The sequence below is a fragment of the Erithacus rubecula genome, assembly GCF_903797595.1.
Source record: "Erithacus rubecula genome assembly, chromosome: 2".
NCBI classification, from domain to species: Eukaryota; Metazoa; Chordata; class Aves; order Passeriformes; family Muscicapidae; genus Erithacus; species Erithacus rubecula.
The window spans coordinates 81,260,572-81,283,250 of NC_136685.1; the positions used below are offsets into that span (position 1 = coordinate 81,260,572).

The 22,679-nt window shown below is 40.1% G+C and overlaps 1 protein-coding gene across 2 annotated transcripts in view; it reads left to right on the forward strand.

Moving 5' to 3' along the window:
- The first annotated feature begins 2,710 nt into the window (after positions 1–2,710).
- Positions 2,711–22,679, forward strand: part of DAAM2 (dishevelled associated activator of morphogenesis 2) — a 201,256-nt gene continuing 181,287 nt past the window's right edge. The window contains exons 1-2 of one of the 2 annotated variants that reach the window (XM_079298438.1): positions 2,711–2,885; positions 21,700–21,835. The gene's annotated coding sequence lies outside the window, so the exon portion shown is untranslated. The remainder of the gene's footprint in view (positions 2,886–21,699; positions 21,836–22,679) is intronic. The other variant, XM_079298439.1, reaches the window with a different exon arrangement.

Genomic DNA, 22,679 nt, shown 5'->3' on the forward strand with positions numbered 1-22,679 from the left:
ATCACACTCGGTTCTCTGTATTTCCTCTGTGTTTTGGGGCTGAGTAGTGCCCATGCTTGTTGGTCCTGTACCCGAAGCTGATTCTCCTCACCCTCCAAAAGTGCCTGTCTCTAGTGTCTTTTGGGAGAATTACTGTTTTAAATAAATTCTCCTTAAAATGAAACAATTTTTGCTCTTGCGTGCACATTGCCAATCTAAGGCAGAGGGCTCTCAAGCAGAGGAAACAGGAGTAGAGATTGCACACAGAGGATTTCTTTGTGCTCTTCATATCATGGTGTTGTATTCCAGAAAGGGCTTCTCTGGCATCTTGCAGGATTAACTCCTGTGGGATTCAGTGCAAGATTATGAATATACAACCATACAACTGGCTATTCTACCTTTCATTTTCATATAAAAATACAACAGGTTCATAGAGATACCATTTTAGCCTACGGTAGCTGGAATATTATAGCATTTCTGATGGGATTCATATTTCTGCCTTAACAACTATATGCTAAGGGGCATATCCCTTCAGGACAGAAATGGAATATGCTACTGGACACAGTTTAGCTGTCACTGTCCATTTTATGTATGGGTAAACAGAGCAATTCCGTCTCTTGGCATTTCAGTCTTCCTGCAAAATCTTTCGAAATGAAGGAATACCGTTTGTTCTTGGCTCAGTCTGTAAGACAGGCTGTGGTTTTCATGCTTTATTTCTGTGTGATGGTCAGGATCTCCATGTTCCTCCTAGTCCATTCTCCAGGGAAAAGATGTAATATAATCTTATAAACTAAACAGAAAGAAGAGGTGCCATGGATAGCCATCTCATCTTTAGCAAATATCAGGAGCCTCTACTGGACTTTAAAGGAGCTAGGTTGATGATATCTGGTGGGATGTGGAAATCCCTGCAAGGAACAGCTCTGGTATCCTACAAAAAATGCCCTAAATCACTCTGCCCTTCAGAGTTCCTGCTGAAGATCCATGTGACAAACTGCCAACAGGTAGCAATGTAACTCCAGGGTTGATCTTTAATAAGATTAACATGCAGCATAGCAAGGCAGGGACTCGCCCTGAGTGATCCTTATTGATGCTAAGTAGACAAGTGGAAAATCTCATAACCAGAGGGGACAACAACACCACTTCTTCAATGATTGGATTCACTGTCAAAACCAGGTTCCTTTTATTTTTTTTTCTTTATGTATAAAAACATTTTACTTCCTTTGCTTGACTGAATACTGCATTGGAACTGGAATAATTTTCTTGTTCCTACATGTGCTAGATTCTTAGACTCATCTTGTAAGTGTAAAAGTGGAAATCTCCTCAAAGAGATACCATTTTGTTCTGGAATATATCTCAAAGCTTTTGGTCATAGTGATGATATTACAGTGCACGGTGAAAGCTGCTATTAGAAAGTTATCAGACAGAATTTGATTTTAAGCCTTTTAAGGTTGATCAGATTATTTTTATTGATTTGAAAGAGCCCTGGATCATGGTGATTATGGCAAAGCAGAAAAGAGAAATTATATATATATATATTTATATATATATATAAAACCTAATCCACACAGTCCCAAATGGTAGATTTGCTCTGCTAGTAAGTTGCACAGAAAAGAACCTTGGCACATTTTGAAATAGCAATTGCATCTCCAAAAGTGGTACCAAGACATATACTTCTTAACTGCTTACAAATGGAAATGATGAGGTATAAAAAAAGCCAAACCCAGTTGCTTATAATAGCAGTGCATTTGTACACTCCTGAAGAAAATGTTGAATAAGTTTTGAACTTCTTAAAAAGGTTTTTCTGTAATCAAGCAAAGCTCACTCAAGGACTTTCACCACGTATCACTTCACCTTCAGACCTGTTTCATCTCTTAGATGGGACTACTGATACTTACAGGCTTAGAGCCAAGCTCAGCTTCTAAATACAAAACAAAGACGTCTTATCAGTCCAAATTTATCATCACTTACCTCAGCAGGATTATGCGACAAGAGCATTTCATTCTTCAAGTACTGATTAACGTTAATGCTAATACTGTTTTGGTTTTTGATCTAGCATCTTTTCTCTTTCACATAACACCTAAGTGGCTTTCACAGCAGGTAAAAAGTGTAATATTGTAGCAAAAGAATAATGGAAACATGCAAGTAGGTAGAGCATAATAGAGATCAAAGACTAATTTAATTTTCTGAGCTTGTATTTATCTTAGGTGACACAATTCTAGAGAAGATATTTTGAAGTTAGGAGGGAAGATGGCCAAAACGGCCCACATGCTTGAGAAAACAATCCAGCTGAAAGGGGTTAGTGCCAAACTGAAAGAGGATGTGGACAAGATGCTTGGAAGACTGTTTCAGTCGTGTTTTAGTTAAATCCAGGCAAAGCCTGGACACAGCAGAGGGCTGTCGGCTTGGAGTGTGTCTGTGAGAGTCCTCTATGTCACGCTTGATTCAAACCCTCTTTAAACATAGCTGAGAGACTGGAAAACCACATTCCAAATGGGGACTTACATGACAGATAGTTACATCCTGGGTGTGGATATAATACACCATGGATGGAAAAGTACAGGTACTGTCTCTTGCCAGGGACTTATACAATCACATCTGTAGTTTCTTCCCTGAGCCCCTTAGAGGGGTTTTCTATCTAGGAGTGCAAAAATTACAAATACCCCCCAAACTGCAGTTTTAAATCTACCTAGAGAAACTTTTAGATTGCTCATTCCATAAATATCTCTTGCAGGCTGTCTGACGTCAGAGGATTTGGAGAGAGAGGCTGGTCTGAAAGTGAAAACAGCAGCAGTTCCAATCTCACTCTAACAGCAGTGCCAGTGAGAGGAGCAGTACAGGCATTTCTCTGTGTGGATTACGGGACTGCAGAACAGGGAGGATCTGCACAGACACACGGCTACTACAGTGTAAGTGCAGCTGCAGCAGCAAAGCTTCTCATGTTTTTGCTTGTTTCCAAGAGCAAATCCCTGCAAGTACTGATTGTCTTTCTTCTTCTTCTTTTTTTTTGTTTTTCTTTTGGTTTTTTTTTCCCCTCTAGTCTGAAATATCCTGAAGCCAGCTTGGCAGCATACACAATTCAGGTTTAGCTTGATTGCTTCTCCCAAAGGTATGCAGAGGGGCTGACAGTGCAGGCTTTTGCACTCTTCTGTATGTAGATGAGGGATGACAGCAGATGAGAAAGGTCTGAAGAGAGAGAGGAGGGGGCGGTCATATCTTTAGAAGACTGCAAAATTAACTGAAATTCAGCTAGTTCATATTCTGGTAGCAGGAAAGGAAAATCCCAAATAAGCCTTAGGCAAAAATCAACTTCCTTAGGCAACTGCCCAATATAGGATTTCTTTTTTAACTCTTTAATCCCTTGTCATATTGTGCAGCAAGCAATGCTTCGCTCCTTATGGGGATTATAGGTGATTCTCTGGCCCCTGATAATGAAATCCTGTCCTGCTCTACCAGGCTACTGGTGATAAAAAGTACAGTAAGGGGAGTCACCTGGCTAAATCTGATAGATTTAGCACCTTGAGCCTGTACTTGCTAAGCTCTCCAAAGAACCGCCTACTTCTGCAGAGGTGTCTCTCACATTTAAAATGTAGATGTAACAGGGTCATACACGAACAAATCAGCTATAACAAGGAGAATCTCCCTGCAGATACTGATACAGACATCTGGTCCAAGTCCAAACTAAAACTTGATTCTTAGTAATTTTTTTTCTTTTACCTCTGCAGTCCAGAGATTCCCATGCCTACTGCATAAAATGATGATGTTTTCAGTTTTATCTGTTTGCAATTAAAACTCAATGCTGCATTTAATTAACCTTACCTCCCCAACATCACGCCTGGGTGCCTATTCATTCTTCAGGTGGGGAAGAGAGCAGTTCTGGGGACAGCTGTGTAGGTAACCCTCCTCTTCATTAGCATCTTCTCTAATGAGACCCATGACAGAAGCAGTTTGCTTCCCCAGGAATAGTTTGAGGCCTCCTTCATGAAGATGACACACTTTGCAAGCACTTGAAACTGTAGAAAACTCTTGGCCAGCAGGAACATTGTTGGCCTGTGCAGTTGCTGGAAGGAGAAATGATGCCCTTGAGCATAAACACAAAGCTGGGCTGAGGAGCAGAAGCCATGTGAATTGCACAATGCGATGCCCCATGCTGTTAGCAATTGGCTTCAGCCAACAAGCAGTCACAAGAAAGGCTGCTGCAAGTCAGCATTCCCTGCATCAAGCTGTTCTGACAATGAAAAAGTCTGCAAAAACTTTTCCTCTTGAAGGTAGCGAGTGGGTTATTGGGGCAGAGAGAAGGAAATGAAAGAGAAAAATTGAGGAGTGGGAGAAGGGAGTGTTACTGGGATCTCTACTGAATAACAAAACTGAGTAAGTGTAGTTAGCTGTGCTGAAAACAACTATGTAATCACTGTGCTGGCTAATGTAATGGGGATAACCTTTGCTGAGCAGGTGGTCAAGGTCTAACCCAGTAAGGGATGCCATGCTATGCCATTCATGAGCTGGACAATAAGAAATTTTACTGATGCATGTGTATGGGAGTAGTAGTTCTTAAAAACAGATCCTGCAGGGATGTACTTTGGAAGCAGAGTCTTCAGACTTGGAAGGAATCTTACTGAGATCTGAGCTACTTTGCTGTGATATGTCAGAACTTTTTTCTCTACCCCATTTATTTCTTACTCTATTTTCTTTCCAGTGGGCCTAGCAGTTTGTTTTCCAAGAAGCTGCTTTTTTTCTTAACAAAAGGCTAATCACATTGTCTGGCAATGTAAAAGAAAAAGAAATTCTTAAGGAATGTGGTAACTTATTAGAAACCTTTATGCCTTAATAAAAAATTGAGAGCTGTCACAACCAAGGCAAGTGACTGGAGCCACAAGCACTTTCTACCTGGTTCAATAGTTAGTCTCTCTGAAGTAATTTAGGTTATACAGGACTAATATATTCATAAATGCTGAAAGCTGAGAGGGTAAGAAGAGGAACTAAGGAGGAGATAATTCCATATTTGAGCTGTTTTCATCTGACTGCTACCCATCTGTCTTATTCCTCTCTCTTTCCTTCAGCTCAGCATCCAAGAGGTTAGCAACACTACCTGCAGGGTTTTGCAAGTCTGGAAATTCCCTGTGGGCTGTCAGTTGTGGTTCAACAGGAAAGTTGCACACTGAGTGGAAGGCTGGGAAGAAAAATGGGCAGGAGGATATTGATCTGGTAGGACTAAATTCAGTTCCAATGAGAATGCATGGATTTTAACATCCTTGAACTTGGGTGAGTTTATACCAGCCATGAAATTGCTAGTTCATCTATGGATGGACTTATCCTGGAAGCAAGATAAAAAAAACACAACATAGACAAGGCAGGCATCTTTTCAGTGTTGTTTTGTGGAACAGAAAGCTATTGCCCGCAGCTCATGACAATCAGTGTAACCCTGAGGTTTTAAAAGTCTATATTATGTGTTATGAAGTGAGGTCTCATGGTTTCACAGAGCTGAGTAAGCAAATTCCCTGGATATCCTAGTGGCTTTACCACACCATATCACTTGCCTGCTGCTATCACTGCTGTTTGTTTTAGTTGTGCTTCTGTTCTTCCTGAAAATCAGTCACAAAAACTTTTCTTACCAAGTACAGATACAGAGTGAACTTACTGTACTTCATTGATAGGAAGGCTCATCAAGAGTAGAATAGCATCTTGAAGGGATCTCCAAAATTGTTTGGGTTTGCTCCATCTGCTTTAGTCAATATAAAATTCCCCAAAGGCCCAATGGTATCTGAGAAACCCATCTAGTCCCTCCAGGCCAGCCATCTGACTTAGAGATTGAGCAATCAGAGGACACTATTTCCTGACACTTAGAGGAAGGATGTGTGGGAGGCTTGGCTTTCAGTACTTCAGTTGCTGTGAATTTTCAAACCTGGGTCAATCCTATGGAGAGCTGACCCTTTCTCCCTTCCCTGCCCTTGCAACCCTCAGGCAAGCACAGCATGTTCCTAAATTAAAAGAAAGCTGACTGCTCTTATTTTCATTGGATGAAAGAGTTTATGGGTATTTTCCCATGCTTTTTGGTTTGTTGATTATTGACAGTCGTGTTGCATGTGGCTTTTCCTTTTGCCAATTGTGATCCCTGATATCACATTCCTTTGAACTCAGGCATGTGCAGAGAACTGTATACACACTAAAATGCAGTAGCTCTGAAAAATTTATCATATTTCTGCAATTCCACTTAACAATGACATTACTTCTGTTTGGCACAAGTCTTTGTCATTATCAGGCCAAGGAATTGTTATCTTCCAACCTGAGCGACCTGACACATAGAGTGCAAGTCAGCTCTCATCTAGTAGCTTTGTATTGTTCAAGAAACTTACTCCATGCTTCAATTCTAAGTAAGTCCAAGTAACATCAGAACTTAGTACAGAGAAACTGAGGCCCAAGTTGTGCAAAGTAACCTGTAATTTTGGCTCTTTATTTTTAGCGTCTTTTAAGACACCAAGACACTCAAAAATTGAGGCAGCCAAAATTATAAGCTGTTTTTGAAATGCTGGCCGAGGGACTTGGGCGAATCTACAGAGTGCATTTGATTCTGATCACATATTTCTTACAGCAGAGTAACTCTCTGAAGGCCCATGAAACTACTTCTGGTTTACAGCAGTGGAAGCCACAGGAAAATGTGTCCCATGTTGCTGGAAACTCCCATGAGCTCTGGTGTGTCAGTTCTGTCCTCATGGTCTATTTCTCTTGACAGGATGTACCCAGCTGTGGTTCGCTGAGAACCACATAGGCACATGCACATGAACACATCACACCCCAAGCAGTGCTGTTGGTAGAGCAGCCTCAAGCTATTTTATGCTGTGTGGTTAATGGGTACCTGGTGATTGTCAAAATGGCTTTTCCCTCCCTGAGGCTTTGTGCCTGGTTTGTGGCTCAATGTTGATACTCCCTGTTAGATTTATATTTTCAGTATATTTGCTACATGGCATTTCAACACTTAAGATTTTGGCTTCTCTGGTGTTGGATAATGTCTTCTAAAAGTAGGACTTTACTAGACACAGAACAAAAATCTGTGGTGACTAGGACCTGAGGAAATGGTCTGAAGTTTTATCAGGGGAGGTTCAGATTGGTTATTAGAAATAGGTTCTCCACCCAGCGAGTTTTTGGGCACTGGAACAGGCTCCCCAGGGCAGTGGTCATGGCACCAGCCTGACGGAGTTGAAGAAGCATTTGGACCTTAGTCTCAGGCACATGGTGTGGCTCTTGGGGATAGTGCTGTGCAGAGCCAGGAGCTGGACTCAGTGATCTCTGTGGGTTCTGTTCAACTCAGGATATTCTGTGATTCTGTGGTTCTGTAACATGAAGTAGAAAAACTGACCAGGAGAACTCAAGATTTTTAGATTTAGTAGAAAAGTTATTCTGGTAATACATCAGGCTTATACCAGTGATAAGGCACTTCTTAGGACTTAAGGTAAAAAGAAGGAAATAGATAAGAAAGGGATGAGATCAGAAGAGTTGCTGGAATTCAAGGAATGGGAGCTGGAAATCAGAAAGATGTGTTTAGACTGTGTGAAAATGGCAATAGAGGTAATTTTGAGGAACTGATAAAAACTTTGGCAGCAAGAAAGAAATGGGCTTTCTTGCTGAATAACAAGTTCTTGCTGGCTTTCCAGTAATAATTACTGAAGTTGGTATTTCTGCTCATGAATTTTGAAGTTCCCATTTATTTTTGTTGGAGGGTATTTTTCTCTTCACTGTGTCCCAAAATGACTAAAATCCAGGCAATGTGTGTGCCAGCCTAGATCTTCTTTGAAATGGGGACAAAGCTGATTTGTGAGACCCATCAAGTCTGTTCTGTTTCCTTGGTGTAGTACTTTTATAAAGGAGGTATAAGCGAGAACTGATTTCTACTGTTTTATAGCTTTTATTATTCAAGGCAGTGAACAAGTCTGATTTGGGGGGGTTTCCATTTTGCTTCTGTTTAGAGGGGCAATCTTTTTAGCTGCTTAAAGAATTGGACTAATGAGCTGTGAAATCTCTTAAGAGAATTTAAGAAAACTTAGGAGAACTTGTACAATTCTGTGCTCCTCTTTGAGGAATATGATCAAATCCAGTTTAACATTATAAGATCTGATGTAAAGATGTGTTCTCAGAACAGTTTCATAAAATAAATACACAAACATAGACACACAAAAGAGAAGGAACATTTCTGCCATGGAGCACAATCCAGGTTGGATTTACCATGAGGAAATCATGCAAGAATACATTTTAAGGCTTAAGAGCACATGGCAGTATTCTCTACTCCCAAGACAAAGCTGTAGAAAGAGGTGAAAAATCTTGGAGGATGGGTCCACTGGTAGCTATTAAACACGATAATCTGGCTATACTCCCATCTGCAAGTCCTAAACAACTGAAAGGATTGAGCATGGGTAGGATCAGACTATGTGTGGTATTTTTATATGTTTTCCCTAAATATCTGCAGCTGACCTTTACTTGGAGATATGGTACTGGTTAGATGGATTTCTGACTCCGTGTAGTCAATTTTATATTCATGTGGTCTTTGTGAGAGAAAACAATGTGAAGATCCTCTGATGTTTCAGCTATTCTCCAAGGAAGAAGCAGTCCTATCTGTAAGATGTTGACTGAGAAAGCTGACCAGACACATTGCAAACCTCCAGAGACTTATTCATATTTTGGACTCCTTTAAATGTCAAGAATCCATGTGAAGAAACTATACCTTGATTTTTAGCACTATCTGTGACTTCTTGACATTGAAAAGAGGGATCAGCATCTCTGCTGGCTCCCCAGTTGAAAAGTGAATTGCAGCAAGAGACAATTTTTCAGAAAAGATTTAATTTGCTACGCCTTCTCTAGTTCTTTTTAGAGATGTTTTGTATTTTCTTTTGCATTTAAATATTTCTTAAAACATTTCAAACAGGCGTACTCACCAGTAGCATATTGTTGCTGATACTTTCGTAACTAACAAATAGTTTAAGTTCTTCCATTTTCCAGGAAAACTCAGGGGTTTAAAAAAAAAAAAAAAAAAAAAAAAAAAAAAAAAAAAAAAAAAAAGAAAAGGATATTTTTAAGTAAATCATGCTGGTCTTTAAAAATCATTAATCTCTTTGCACGCTCTTGGTCCTGCACTGCCATCTGTTTTCTTTCAAATCTCCAGAAGGCTGTGACAGAAATACGTGGGAATCCATGTTGTTCTGCATCAGCCTGCCAATTCTGCTCCTTTGCTTGTCAGGTCAAAGCAAACAACCTTTTCAAGAAGGAATGAAACAACTGGGGAACTGTTTAAGCATCTTTGTCTCTGCTGATCCTTGCGTAGAAGTTTCCTGGACTCTTCTAGAGGTGTAATATGATTTCCCTTTAACATAAATCCATTGTTTTCCCTCAAGTGTGTTACAGCAGTCCATTCCCTCTGAAAATGTAATCAATAAATCATCAGTCTACAATACAGCAAGTTCTGTACTTTCCGTTGGTTTAAGATCAAATCCTGAATGCTGTGGGCATTATATGACCATTAGTCAGAATGTTCATAGACAGAGCTGAGTCATGTCAATGGACTGTTCCTATTTGACCAGAAGTTAAATGCTGGGAATATTTTCTTGTTTGCAGTCATACACTGTGTAAAAATGAGAGGATAAATCACATATATATTGTAGATAAAGTCAGCAATTCATTATTTGATTCAGCACTTTCCTCTGAAAAAATTCCAAGCACTTTACAAATATTAGTGGATTTAATATTTTGGGAAAGTGAGGCACAACTTTCTCAGATGCCTGCAAAATAATGGGAGTCTGTAGTATCACATAAGTACTCTCTTACTGCAGGTAGGTTAGACCCATTTTTTTCTGATATCTTTATGTCTTTTAAAGTGTTCATGTAGCAAAGACACAGTTATTAATTAAAATATGACAGCATAATATTAATGATTTTGCTTTTGCTTTGTTGCTTTTAATCTCCTGTCTGTAGACAAGGTATATATTTACCAAAATCATGCTTCTCCCAGAATGCACGAATGTTACCCTGTTGCAGAGTGGGTACTTCTCTCCTCTTTTACTCCCTCCCTCATATCTGTCCAGAGCTTTGTTATAATGTCCAGTTCTTCCTACACTCCCCACTTCATTCAGGATTTTGTCTGTACTGAGAGTATGGAACTTAGGTACTGCTGATAATGGTTGTAAGAGAATTTCCCTACTAGGTAGATTTATTTGTTAGATAAAACAGCATAGATCTGTAGAGAAGGTTTGCCAGGATATCATTCTTCTTTACAAACTTTAGCAATGGAGCCATCCACTAGTGCAGACAGTCTTGGTTTTCTACTGAGTCACTGGCCATTAAGCTGAGATGCCTGGACTGTGAGTACCCTCCTTAAATCCATTTGGCAGAATTCTGACCCCCTCCAGGCAGGTGACCCCCATCAGCATCTGCACAACAGATGAAAGAAAGCAAGATCTTGACCAAACATGAGGAGACTTCAGTCCTTTGCTACTTTTGCAGTCGTGTATACAGCGGGAACCAATTAAACTGTTTCTAACAGCTGAGTGCACAGGGAGACAGTTGGTTTTGTTCTCGCTTGTGCTCTGATGTGTCAGCATCCTCCTGCACTGTTATGCAGGGATAGAGTAATAACTGTGCTAGGGCCCTGCCAATATGAACTGTCTTCCAACTGTGCCCTACTGAGATATGAACTTGCCCTCATTGCTTGTTTCATACTTTGACTGCCCTGTGGGTCAGGCGTCCCAACGAGTGAATCTCTCTGGCTCTGTTGTAGAGGCCCCGAAATGTGTTGCCAATGCCAGAAGTACAAAGCTTGACCTTAGCCTTTCATCGTCAGCAGGATTCAGGCAGTCTGTGTGAATGTTACAAAGTCTTTGGCACTCACCATTACTAAGTTATAGGGAGAAAAACAGATGCCTTTTCTGACTGAAAATTTCTGAAATTTTCCTTGGGGAACCCATGAATTATTTTCCAGCTGTGTCTGGACTTATCTAGAATAGCTTCATGTACCTGCTGGGGGACATGTGTTATGTTATAAATACCCTACTGTGCCGTAAACAATGCATTTTCTATTTAATCAGAGTCAAAATTTAGCAAGTGACTCCTTGTTCTCTCATCCCCTGTTTACTTTCAGTGGTGATGTTCAGCATGTTCACATCTATTGAAATATCTCCAGGGGCCCCTACTCTTTCTGATTTACATGTCTGTTAGTGTAGCTAAGCTATTGTGGAATAAGAGCCTTATCTAAGGAAATAATGTAAATACAAATTACAGTTGACCTATCATAATATACTAACATTTTCATATGGTATCACTGTACTTTTATCAAAAAGCAATATAAGATTGCCACTTCAATAGTTTAGAGAATCAGTTGTTCAATTACTCGCTTTGATTTTTGTAAGATACGTCAACATATAATTCAGATTACATGCATATCAATATTTTGGGTTTTTTCTAATTTTGACATAAATAAAAATTATCTCTAGCTTTATATATTTTTATCCACAGAGAGGACTAATTTTATAATCTTTAAAATCAGTTAACAGAGGTCAGGGAGATGATATTATACCTCTGTACAATGCAATACCTAATTTGTTATTGTCATCTACTTTAAACTAAGAATGAAAATCGCCACCTCACTTCAGACTGGAAAACTTATCTAATTGTTTCCCATTGGCTGCTTGAAAAGGCCCATGTTAATGTGTGATAGTTTTGGAATAAATGTGCTGTGGAAACTTCTGGACTATGTGTCTAGTACAGAGTAGTCTGTGCTTGTAGGAAACAGGATGTGATGAGTTTACAGTCTTATACTGCCATGAATGCACATGGCCCAGAATCCAACTGACCACCCTACAGACTCTGGTGACACGTGGGAGTGGTGCAAATTAAAATGGAAGCAGATGGTGAAAAAGTACCCTCTGTGTTATGCCTTGTCTTTTCTTTGAGGGATGCTGCCTGAAGTCTTTTGATCCAAATAGCCTGCTGAGGAAACATGCCTCTGAGCTAGCTGAAACAACACTGGGAACACTGTCTTCAGTTCTGGGTACTCAGTGCTAAGTGGTTACACAGTGGAGGAGAGAGATAGGCAACTTTCATTTTTTCTTTGAGCCTTTTTTAGTCATGGTCTCTAGGGATTCTTGAGCTACTTGAGGAATAAACCTAATTCAGAAAGAAACTAGAGGGAGCTAGACAGTTCTGGTGCCAGACTGGGGGGCAATGACTCCAGAGAAATGGGAAAAGCTCTTTGACTTCCATTAGGAATTCTTTAATTGTAAATCTTGGGCTTGCTTCTGCCATTAACTTGGGCTGACCACTGCCATTAACTTGGGGTATGTGCTTTTCAGTGTGTTACCTATCTTGCTTGCTTGCTGTAATGGAACAACCAAGACTGCACAAAACTATAAGTTTCATTTCTTAGGTTTTCTGTACAGACTGTGTGAACTTAAACCCATGAGTTCTCTAGGTTGTTATATTTATTGCATTTGGAATTTTAAAGCTTTTCACCAACATTTAGGAGACCTATTTCTAGGGCTGAATTTTGCCATTTGATGTCAATCATAGACATTGCATCTTGCGATGCTACCAGGCTGGGGAATAATGGCCCCTGTAGCCTCAGTGAATCTCATGGAGAAATTCACTCATGGGTGTCACAGAAGCAGTTTTCCTAGTTGTGTGATATTTAGTCTAGAAAATCTCCATGAAGAATAAGATGCCATGCTGGATTTGTTTAGTAGCTCCAGGCTTCACTTATCTCTGAACATCTCATGAAGCTTTAGGGTCACAGCAAATGTTGTTCTGCTCCTAGGCAAATGCAGCCAGACTGGAGTTGGTTCAGCGGTCATTGTGCCTGACTATTAAAACACCAAGCTCACTTTAACATACTCACTGAGACACAGTAATCACCACATTATACCAGCGTCTGTGTATCTGACACACCCAGTGATTTGTTTGCAGACTTTCCCACACCCTTAGAGTTGCTACTTCTTAGTTTGGGTCATTTTTACCATGTCTGTGTCAGGTGTCTTTTTCCCTCCAGATATTTTTGGGTGCAGCTGATTGCAGCAGGTCAAGAGGACAACACAAGTCTGCCTTTTTCAGCTCACCTGTGTTGCACCATTAGAGAGTATTAAACCAATCAGGTGCTTGGACTGATTATTGTAGGTGCCCTCCAACTGAACTGTTGTAATTTATTTTCTATTCTACTCCTGTTTATGGAAGGTTTTTTTGTTGTTATTGCTAGGCTTGGTTTGCTTTTTTTTTTTTTTTCTATTTTTTTTCTATATGGCTTCTACCCATGTGTCTACCATTGTTCATTCTTTTTGCCCTCCTCTCTTTATGCAGCTGAGGAATATCAGCACTGAGGATGTTAGGTGGGCCTAATTAAACCTCATCACACTGAACCACTGGGCCAACAGAGACCTTTTATTTTCTTACTGTCATTTGGTACCAGTACAAGGACTTTTTTTAGACTTCTTTAAATGGTCTTTCTGATGTGCCAGAAGTCTGCATGGTTATGTTTATCAGTACTTTATGACTTTTTTTGCCTTGTTTGACATGTGTCAGCTACTGAAGGTTCTCTGCTGTAAAATGTGTCAGGGGTGACTAAATGGTTCCTTGTCCTGCCTGCCTTGATAATTATGCTGAGCCAAGCAGTATCTGTTGGGTATGCAAGCATGGAGGGTAAGGAAGGACTTTGTCAACTCAGGGAAACTAATGAGTTGTAGTTAAGAGTTATGATGCTGGTTTGGCCAATAATTACAGGCTGCAGACTTCACAAGTCCCAAAAGCTAAGCAAACTCCATCTTGCTTAATACTTTGATGAAACACTGAAGGGTGTATGAAGCAGGGTTGATCACTTAGAGGCATGTATCAATTTTGAATCAGATCTAAGAACAAAATCTGGGGAATTTGATATTATAGGATATCAGAGTTTCTTGTCTGTGCTCCACAGTGTTTTTAAGCACTAAACTAGTAATCTGTGAGGGAAAAAATACAACAGTTCAGACTATCAGTAAGCATAACTTAAGAAATAAAGTAACAATTTTGGTCAGTACTTTATTTGGTTCAGCAATATACATAGTTCTCAGATACTTATGATTAGGTACACTAAGAATGGGACATAGCCTAATATGGCTGACTTTGATTTCTAGTTTCTCTTTGTCTTATGGTTGTTTCTTTCTGACTCAACACAGGTTCTGGACAAACTGACCTCTTCCAAAAATTGTTAATATAGATGGTCCCTTGGACTCCACTGCTCTGGTTTTGGGAGATGGGTTCTACAGGTAAAATTGCATGTCAACATTTACAAAAATATTTCTTATGTTTTGATGCTTCAGGTTTTGTAATAAAAATTTATATAATTTCTGATGTGACCCAAAACACCTTAGCTCTGACAGATTTTAGCTTTGGCCTGTAGGACTTGAGTATTCCTTCAGAACTGGTGAGCATACACATCACCAGTTGACTTCAGAAGAAGTTGTGCATGCGTAGGCATTCAGCCATTTGCCCAAGGTGTTAGAGATGGTCAGGAGAAGAGCTCCACACGACAGTTCCTGGCTCCAAGTAAATAAACACACATGCCAGACCAATAGAAACTTGTCAGCTGTGCAGGGATTGTGTAGCTGCACCTTAAGAAGTGAATCTTGTCTTTCATGATCAGATCTAAACAGCTACACTTTTATAATGATAATAGCTATTGCCACCTGTGCAGTGGCAGTAACTACCAGGTAAGTAGGAACTATTGTACACTATTGAAAGCATCTTTTCAACTCTAATGATTATTTTTTAAATATCACAGCTTGGGAATAGCTTGGAATGCTCCTTCTGTGTTGGCTTGACCTACCTGGTTGCAAAGTGTGAGCCAGTGCTTCATTTTCTATCTCACTTACCATGACTGACTACACCAAAGATGTGCGTGTGCAATGCAGCAAGCATGCTTCTTCTTTTTTTTTTTTTTTTAATTTTGGGGTTTTTTTCTTTATTTTTTCTTTATCTTTTTTTGTTTTGTTTTGGTTGGTTGGTTGGTTTTTTTTTGGCTTTTATTTTGTTGTTTCATATTCACTGTAGTAAGTTTAAGATTTAGTAGAAAATTTAACAGCTATAGAAAGTAGCATGTTGGAATGGTATCAGTCAGAGAGTGGAGCCTCATTCTTCCTTACAGTGTCAGCTGAACTGGCTAGGGAGTTCTGAGTGCACCTTTTCACAAAGTCCATGGGCTCTCATTAGCATGCTCCAGGGATTGGAGTGCAGCATGCTGAGCAAAACCTCCACATACTTGAGGAATAATGTAATCTAGTTTTTTGTCTGTGGTCTAAACATGATTTATCTAATGGTGATTTAGAATTTAAATAGAAGAAAGTCTGGAGAAGTGAGCTGAATATTTTTCTCATTTAGCTGAGTTGTCTAAACACTGGGGACTAAGATGAACTTCTGAAGAACCTTCTAACACTGAGTCTGAGTCAGGCATGATTATCCCTCTTTTAGAGAGTACAGAGTCAGAGACATGAATTGGCTTGCCCATGCCCACACAGAAATGCTCAGGTAGTGTCAGCATTACAACTTGGTTACTCAGAAGTGCACAGAGGTGCAACGTGTATCGCATTTCTTCCCACCCTAAGTACTTCAGAATCTGCTTGCAAGGGACCAGGTGCACACTCCTAGCTTGACAACTGTTAAGAGTATGGGTTTTTTCTTTCACTGTGACTCTTTTTAATATGAAAATAACCATGACTAAAGCAAGGCATTACAACATGCACGTTTTCATCATAATCATTATAAAAATACAGTTTCTTGGATCCAAAAATATTTGTACCTGTAGAAATTTCTTTTGTTGGGTCTTCTAGGTAAACTAGTACACACTGGTGAAAAGTGAGGAAGAACATATGAAGATTTCAGAAGTGATTGAAGGAAATTTTCCTGGCCCTAGCAAAGCACAACACTTAAAATGAGAGGGCAATCAATTTAAATGAAACCAGTAAGTTCTAAAGGTTTAGAAAACTTCAGGTTGATGCTGAGGCTGAGACTTAGGTTTCCTGTCTCTTGACAATTGATGGATACCTTCGTCTCTCCCTTGATGTTGGGCATAACTGTGTCAATTGCCCTGTGTCCCAGAGTAGAATCTGCAGGCCCTTTCCTTTAAGGCCTTTGGAATTTACATAACCCTGCAATTGTAGCAATGCAAAATGTGGCTCTGGTTACAATAACAAGGGTTTAGGGAACGCAGGGAGAGATTGTAGCGGCAAAGGCATAAAAGCAAAACAAAACAAAACTCTACATGCTGTTTTAATTTTCAGCAGCCACGTGAGAACTGTCCTGCAGTTCCTGGCTATAAATAAATCTCTGCCATCATAGGAAGACAAAAACCAAAAGAGTTCACATTCCTCCCAAATTTTCTTAAGGTTATAAAAAATAAAGGAATGGTAAATATTTCAAAAGGGGAGTGTGTCTTTGCTAAGGAATGTCAAATTATTACTCAAGGGGGTTGATATTTGCATTAAGTAAAGAAATTTGGCATTAAGACTCTCGTTCCCTTCTCCATCTCTGCCAGCTCTCTTAAGAAAACCACTTAGGACTGCATATAGAAAGTTTGCCAGGCAATACTTCTTAGAACTCCATGGACTCAGTGCCTTAGTGTCAGCTGAGGCAGGAACTTCTTTTGAGATGAACATTGCACAGAAGTATGTCTGCTGCTTCTCGTCAGATGCTGCACCCTAGCTCTTTTACACAGTGTGTTATGAAGGTGGAGACGAGGATCTCTTCATTCCATAGTGACATGCTGTGGCACTGAGAGGTGTAGATGTGAATACAGAAACAAACAATGCTCATACCAAAATTAATACTATAAAAAGAATCAGGCCTGCTTGGTAGGTAAGATTAGAGTTATTACATGTGACTGAACAAAGATTTGGTCACCTGTTCAAATCCATTTTTTTCATCAGAATGAAAAATTATTACAATTGAAATGTTGTAGGACAAGCTACCTCACTTCTAGACTCAAGGATGAGAAGATGCAATCCACGTGAATTGCATGACTAAGGATAGCTCTTCAGGGAATATAAGGACAGACTGAACCATGAAGCAGTAACAAGGACATGAATGAAGATAACCTTTAGTAGAGAGCCCTAGAGTAATCAGGACCATGTGAGGGTTTCTGTACATTGATAAGATGAAAAGGTTTTGTTGAAACTTCTTTGTCAGAAGGTAGTGATGCCTTAATTTTAGCCAGTCTGAGGCATCAGTAGAGGTACAAGTCAATCATGTGTTAGTGTGGTGAAGTCCTAAGCAGCAAGACTAAGAAAGAAATATCAACACCAGCAGACTAGAAAGGAATTGTGGTATACAGGAAAACTGATTTAAGTTGACCCTAAGCTGTGGTATTGATTTGAATGTGCTTGAGGCCTCCCAGAACAGGATATATTTGAATTTCTGAGTGTTTCCTAAAAATATAGGAAGGAAAAGCTGCAGCAGAGGAGGAGCCTGATGTTGCTGTGAAATGGTTCTCTGATTATATTGTCTGTTTGACACTACCTATTCATGGTGATGAACCACAAGCCAATTGAGAGTTTGTGGGAAATAAACCACAGCAATGCTTTGGTGGATGGTTGTTGCAGATCAAAAGAATGAGTAAAGGAGACCCTCTTGAGGCAACTGGAGGAGGCTCATGACCACCTCAGTGTCAGCTGGAAGACCAATACTGCAAAGCACAAGAAATTGAGGAGGTTTTTGGAGTGATGGCAGCTTCCCAACATAGATAATGGTTGAGGTGAAGAGAAGTATCACTCTACTGAACCTGGCATTTACAAACAAGGAACAACAGACTGGGGGTGTAAAAGTTAAGGGTAACTTTGGCTGCAGTGACCATGGGATGGCAGACTTAGGATCCTGAAAGGAGGGAGCAGTACAAAAAATGGTATCACAACCTTAGAATTCAGGAGAGCAGACTGTGGCCTGATCAGGGACCTCCCTGAAAGAATTCCACATCACATGGTCTGGCAAGAAAAGAGGTCCATGGAGACCAGTGATTTTCAGGGATCACCTCTTTTAAACTCAAGTTCATCTTGAATAGCAGGGAATGAAACAAAGGTGTCAGAAGGTATGTGTAGGTAAGCAAAGACCTTCTAACTAAACATAAAAAGGAAGTTTACAAGAGGTGGGAGTACAGTCAGGTGACTTGGAAGGAATATAGTCACTATCTGAATGTGTGGAGATGGGATAAGGAAAACAAAGACCTAACTGGCCTTGAGTCTGCTAAGGGACATACAGAACAACAAAAAGGATGTCTAAATGGAGATCAATTGAAAAAAAAAAAAAAAAAAAAAAAAAAAAAAAAAAGGGAAAAAATAGACCCACTGTTGAATAGTCTAGGGAACCTGGTGGCAAAGCACACAAAAAAGGATGAGATGCTCAAGTCTTCTTCACTGTGGTCTTTACTGGAAGTACTCACCTTGAGAAATCCTATGCCTGTCAGACCTGTCAGCTACAATTTGTGGAGTAAGGAAGACTCACCCTTGATTAATGAGAATTGGGTTAGGGAATATTTAACTGAACTGTACAAATAAACAAGTAAGTCCCTGGTACCTAATGGGAACCACCCAAAAATGCTGAGGGAGCTGTTTAATGTCAATGTGAAGCCACTCGTGATTAGCTTTGAAAGGTTATAGCCACTGGGGGAGATTCCTGAGGACAGGAAGAGAGCAGTTGTTATTTTTATCTTCAAGAGTGACAAGAAAGGTTGTCTGGACAGGGTGGGGAGCCTCATTTCAGTCCCTAAAAAGGTGAAGGAATACACCATCCTAGAAACCAGTTCCAAACATACAAAGGAAAAGAGGGAATATGACCAGAAGTACTCAGCACAAATCCATAAGGAAAAATTTTTCCTGACCATCCTTCTATGATGAAATAGGGAGAGAGTAGTAGATGCTGTTTACCTTGACTTTAGTAAGGCTTTTGACAGTTTTACATAATGTCTTTATTGACAAACTGATGAACTGTTGTCTGGATAAGTGATTAATGACATGGCTTTGTAGCTAGCTGAGCTGCTGAACTAAAAAGGTTGTAGTCAGCAGCAAACAGATCAGCTCAGGCCACACAAATAGTTTATCCTAGGTTTAGTTCTGGGATACGAAACTGTTTAGCATCTTCATTAATGGCCTAGATGATGGCCTGACTACTGTACCTTAAGCAAGTTTGCTGACAACATAAAACTGGGAAGAAAATTGGTAGACCAGATGGCTGTACTGTTGTTCAGAGGCACCTCAATAATGAAGGAAAATACCAGGGCCTGTGGGAGCCCAGGGCATACCCCTGGCCTCCTTGGGGGTCCCAAAACCCACCTGGCAAGGGTCTCAAAGACCTCTGAGTGAGACCCTGGTGTCACAGGTGCTGAATTCTAACCCCTGGGGGAAGTTGTCAGCACAAAGAGAATGGAAACAGGTCACCAAAATTAGTAAAGTATAAATTAGACTTTTAGAACGTAGATAAATAGGTTTTTTTTGAATGTTTATGATAAGGGAGATGTGGCCAAGATGGAGAATTTAGGGTGTGGACACCTTTTCCTCCTTCTTCTCCATGTCATCCATGTTGGGTGACACGTTGGCACTCTTGGATTGGATGGGGTCAGGGCTGGACCATTTAATAAAATTGTATTGTACTGGTAAGATTTTGTAAACATGTAATACGTAGTACTAACTATATAAGATAAGCCCTGCCTTCACCAGGCAGATTCCACCATGGATGCCAGGCTGAGCAGACCACTGCTGGCCAGGCAAAAAGTCCCTGAAATAAGAAATAATAAACAATCCCTGGAAAAAGAGAAAACTGTCTCTGGCAGTCTCTCTTCGGCTGCTTCAGAGAAAACCAGGGTTTGAACCACCTTCGTGTTCCTCTGGGGTGATCTCGGGGCAGAGGAGAAACCTCAGACTGGGATGAGAGAAAAGCCTCATGGATCAGTACAGACTGGTGCCAACCAGTTGGAAATCAGCCTTGTGTAAAAGGACCCGGAGTTCTGGTAGGCAACAATTTGAACATGAGTCTGAACTGTACCACTGTGGCAGACAACAGCCTTAGACAATATTAAGAAAAACTGCCAACATGTCAAAACAAATGATCTTTACTCTCTGCTCAGTATTTGTGGGACAGATCTGCAGTGCTGTGTCCAGTTCTGGGGTTCTTCAGGGCGAGAAAGAGATGGAGAGAGTGCAATAAAGGGCCACAAAGATGGTTAAAGGACCGGTATATCTGACATATGAGGAGAGACTGAGAGGCCTGGGACTGCTTATCAGAATATATGAATACTTGTTGATGGGGGGAGTAAAGAAGACGGAGCCAAACACTTTTCTGTGGTGCCCAGTGGCAGGATGAGAGTTGATAGGCATAAACTGAAACATAGGATATTCCATTTAAACATAAGAAAAACAATTTAAGGTGTGAGATCTAAACACTGAAACAAGTTGCTAAAAGACATTGTGGAGGCTGCATACATAGAGATAGTAAAAACCTGACTGGATGGGGCTCCAGGAAAACCTCAAGTTGACCTGTCTTTGAGCACAAGGTTTGGAGGGGATGATTGCCAGAGGTCTCATCCAGCCTCAACTGTTTTGTGCTCTGTGGTACCTATTTTTTTCTCATGGCTGAGTCAAAGCAGCTCAAGGATTGTGATCATAGCAGGCACTTAATATTTTGATTCAAGTACTATTTGTCCCATGCCTTCTAAAAATAAGTGATGCCAGAACAAAAATCAGGAATTTTGGTGGAAGGTTTTTTGGGAGGTGGTGAGTGGTAGAATTGTTTCTCGTGCTATATACAGTTTGAGGTTGGGCAGAGAACTTCACTCTTTTGTGATTCTAATGTGGTGTCTTTCGCCAGTATCAAATACATATGGGGGGTGGGGAGAAGAAAGAGAGAGGCCTGAATTTGGTTAATGTTGATAGATCTGTGTTAAAGTTGATACTGTTACTTCATGGGGTTAATGAGGGAAAAACAAAGCCCTGTTTTTCTGCTATCCCCCAAAGACTACAGTTTCTATAAATAACCTTAAGGCACGCATGGAGAAATTGACAATTCTAATGATGTTTCTCTTAAAACAGTTTAGTTAAATACCATGGGAAGCAAGCAAGGAAAAGGTCGCCTTCATGGTATTTCCTAAAGTGACAGTACAGCAGCATTTGTGGAATGTCCTGGAGCATACTCATTTGGCTTTAATAAAAAATAATGAAAAAAAAAAAAACAACCAACAACAAGAAAATTAGCTGAATGATAAAAGCAAGTAATTAAAAACAGATTTCCTTATAAATCCTGGAAATCATCTGTCTAGAGCATCTGATCGAAAGAAGACAAAGCCAATAGTTCTGTACCATCTGAGAAACATCTTTTGTATGTTAATCACACTCCATGCAGAAAAACAATGTTTCTTTTCCTTAATTGATTATCACTTATGATCCCTGCACTCGAAGTTAATGTGTAGAGTAACAAATCAACAATTTTTCTACAGTGCACATGCAATTAGTGTTGAAGATATAGTGATACATGTGAGATATTCATATTGGATTTGCTTGTAGAATATATTAAAAGCACTGCTGAGTGCTTCAATGAAGCAAACTAGCCCTGCATTAAATTTAAGAGAGAACATATAGGACCCTCTGTACATATTTTTTCTGTAATTTCATTTGAAAGTGAAAAAACACTGTAGATGCCTTTTATATTGACAGGAAGCTAAAAATTAATTTGCAATTGTTTCTCCAGACCACCATCTCTGCAGTCAAAGCAGCTGTACTAATTCATCTTGAAGAGGGGCTTTTCCTACACAGCGAGGACCTGAACTGGATAGAGACCTACAGAGAGAGAGAAGAGTGAGTCAGAAACTACACAGATCATCCAGGTTGGTTCTGATTTGCAGATGTGGAATGGGAGAGGAACAGAATACTAGGGAAAATATTTTTAGCTATCATTCTGTTTTCTTAAACATGTATGATGTTACCTACATTCACCAGGCAAAAGGAACCTTCTGCATACTGCAAGGTGGTAAGATGGTTTTTCAACTTTAGAGCAAAGTTACAGCAAACAGGGCCTAACAAGGCCCAATAATGGAAAAACAAGGTGTGTTTAGAAGCAGCACATATCCTAAGGGTATAAAAACTGTAACCTCCAATCCCATCTGTGTTTCTACCCCATCACCATTTCAGCATAACAGAACTTATATCTAGGCTGTACTACAAGTGTTAGTCATACCATTACTCTGTCTGAGAGCCAAAATATTAATTTGGTTTTGATTATAATTATATAAATAATTTATTGTTAAGTTAGTAAATAGACTTATTGGAAGTTATAGTTTAGTAACATTCTTGATTTTTTGCTCCTTCCTTCCTTCCTTCCTTCCTTCCTTCCTTCCTTCCTTCCTTCCTTCCTTCCTTCCTTCCTTCCTTCCTTCCTTCCTTCCTTCCTTCCTTCCTTCCTTCCTTCCTTCCTTCCTTCCTTCCTTCCTTCCTTCCTTCCTTCCTCCTTCTTCCTTCCTTCCTTCCTTCCTTCCTTCCTTCCTTCCTTCCTTCCTTTCCTTCCTTCCTTCCTTCCTTCCTTCCTTCCTTCCTTCCTTCCTTCCTTCCTTCCTTCCTTCCTTCCTTCCTTCCTCCTTCCTTCCTTCCTTCCTTCCTTCCTTCCCTTCCTTCCTTCCTTCCTTCCTTCCTTTCCTTCCTTCCTTCCTTCTTCCGTCCTTCCTTCCTTCCTGC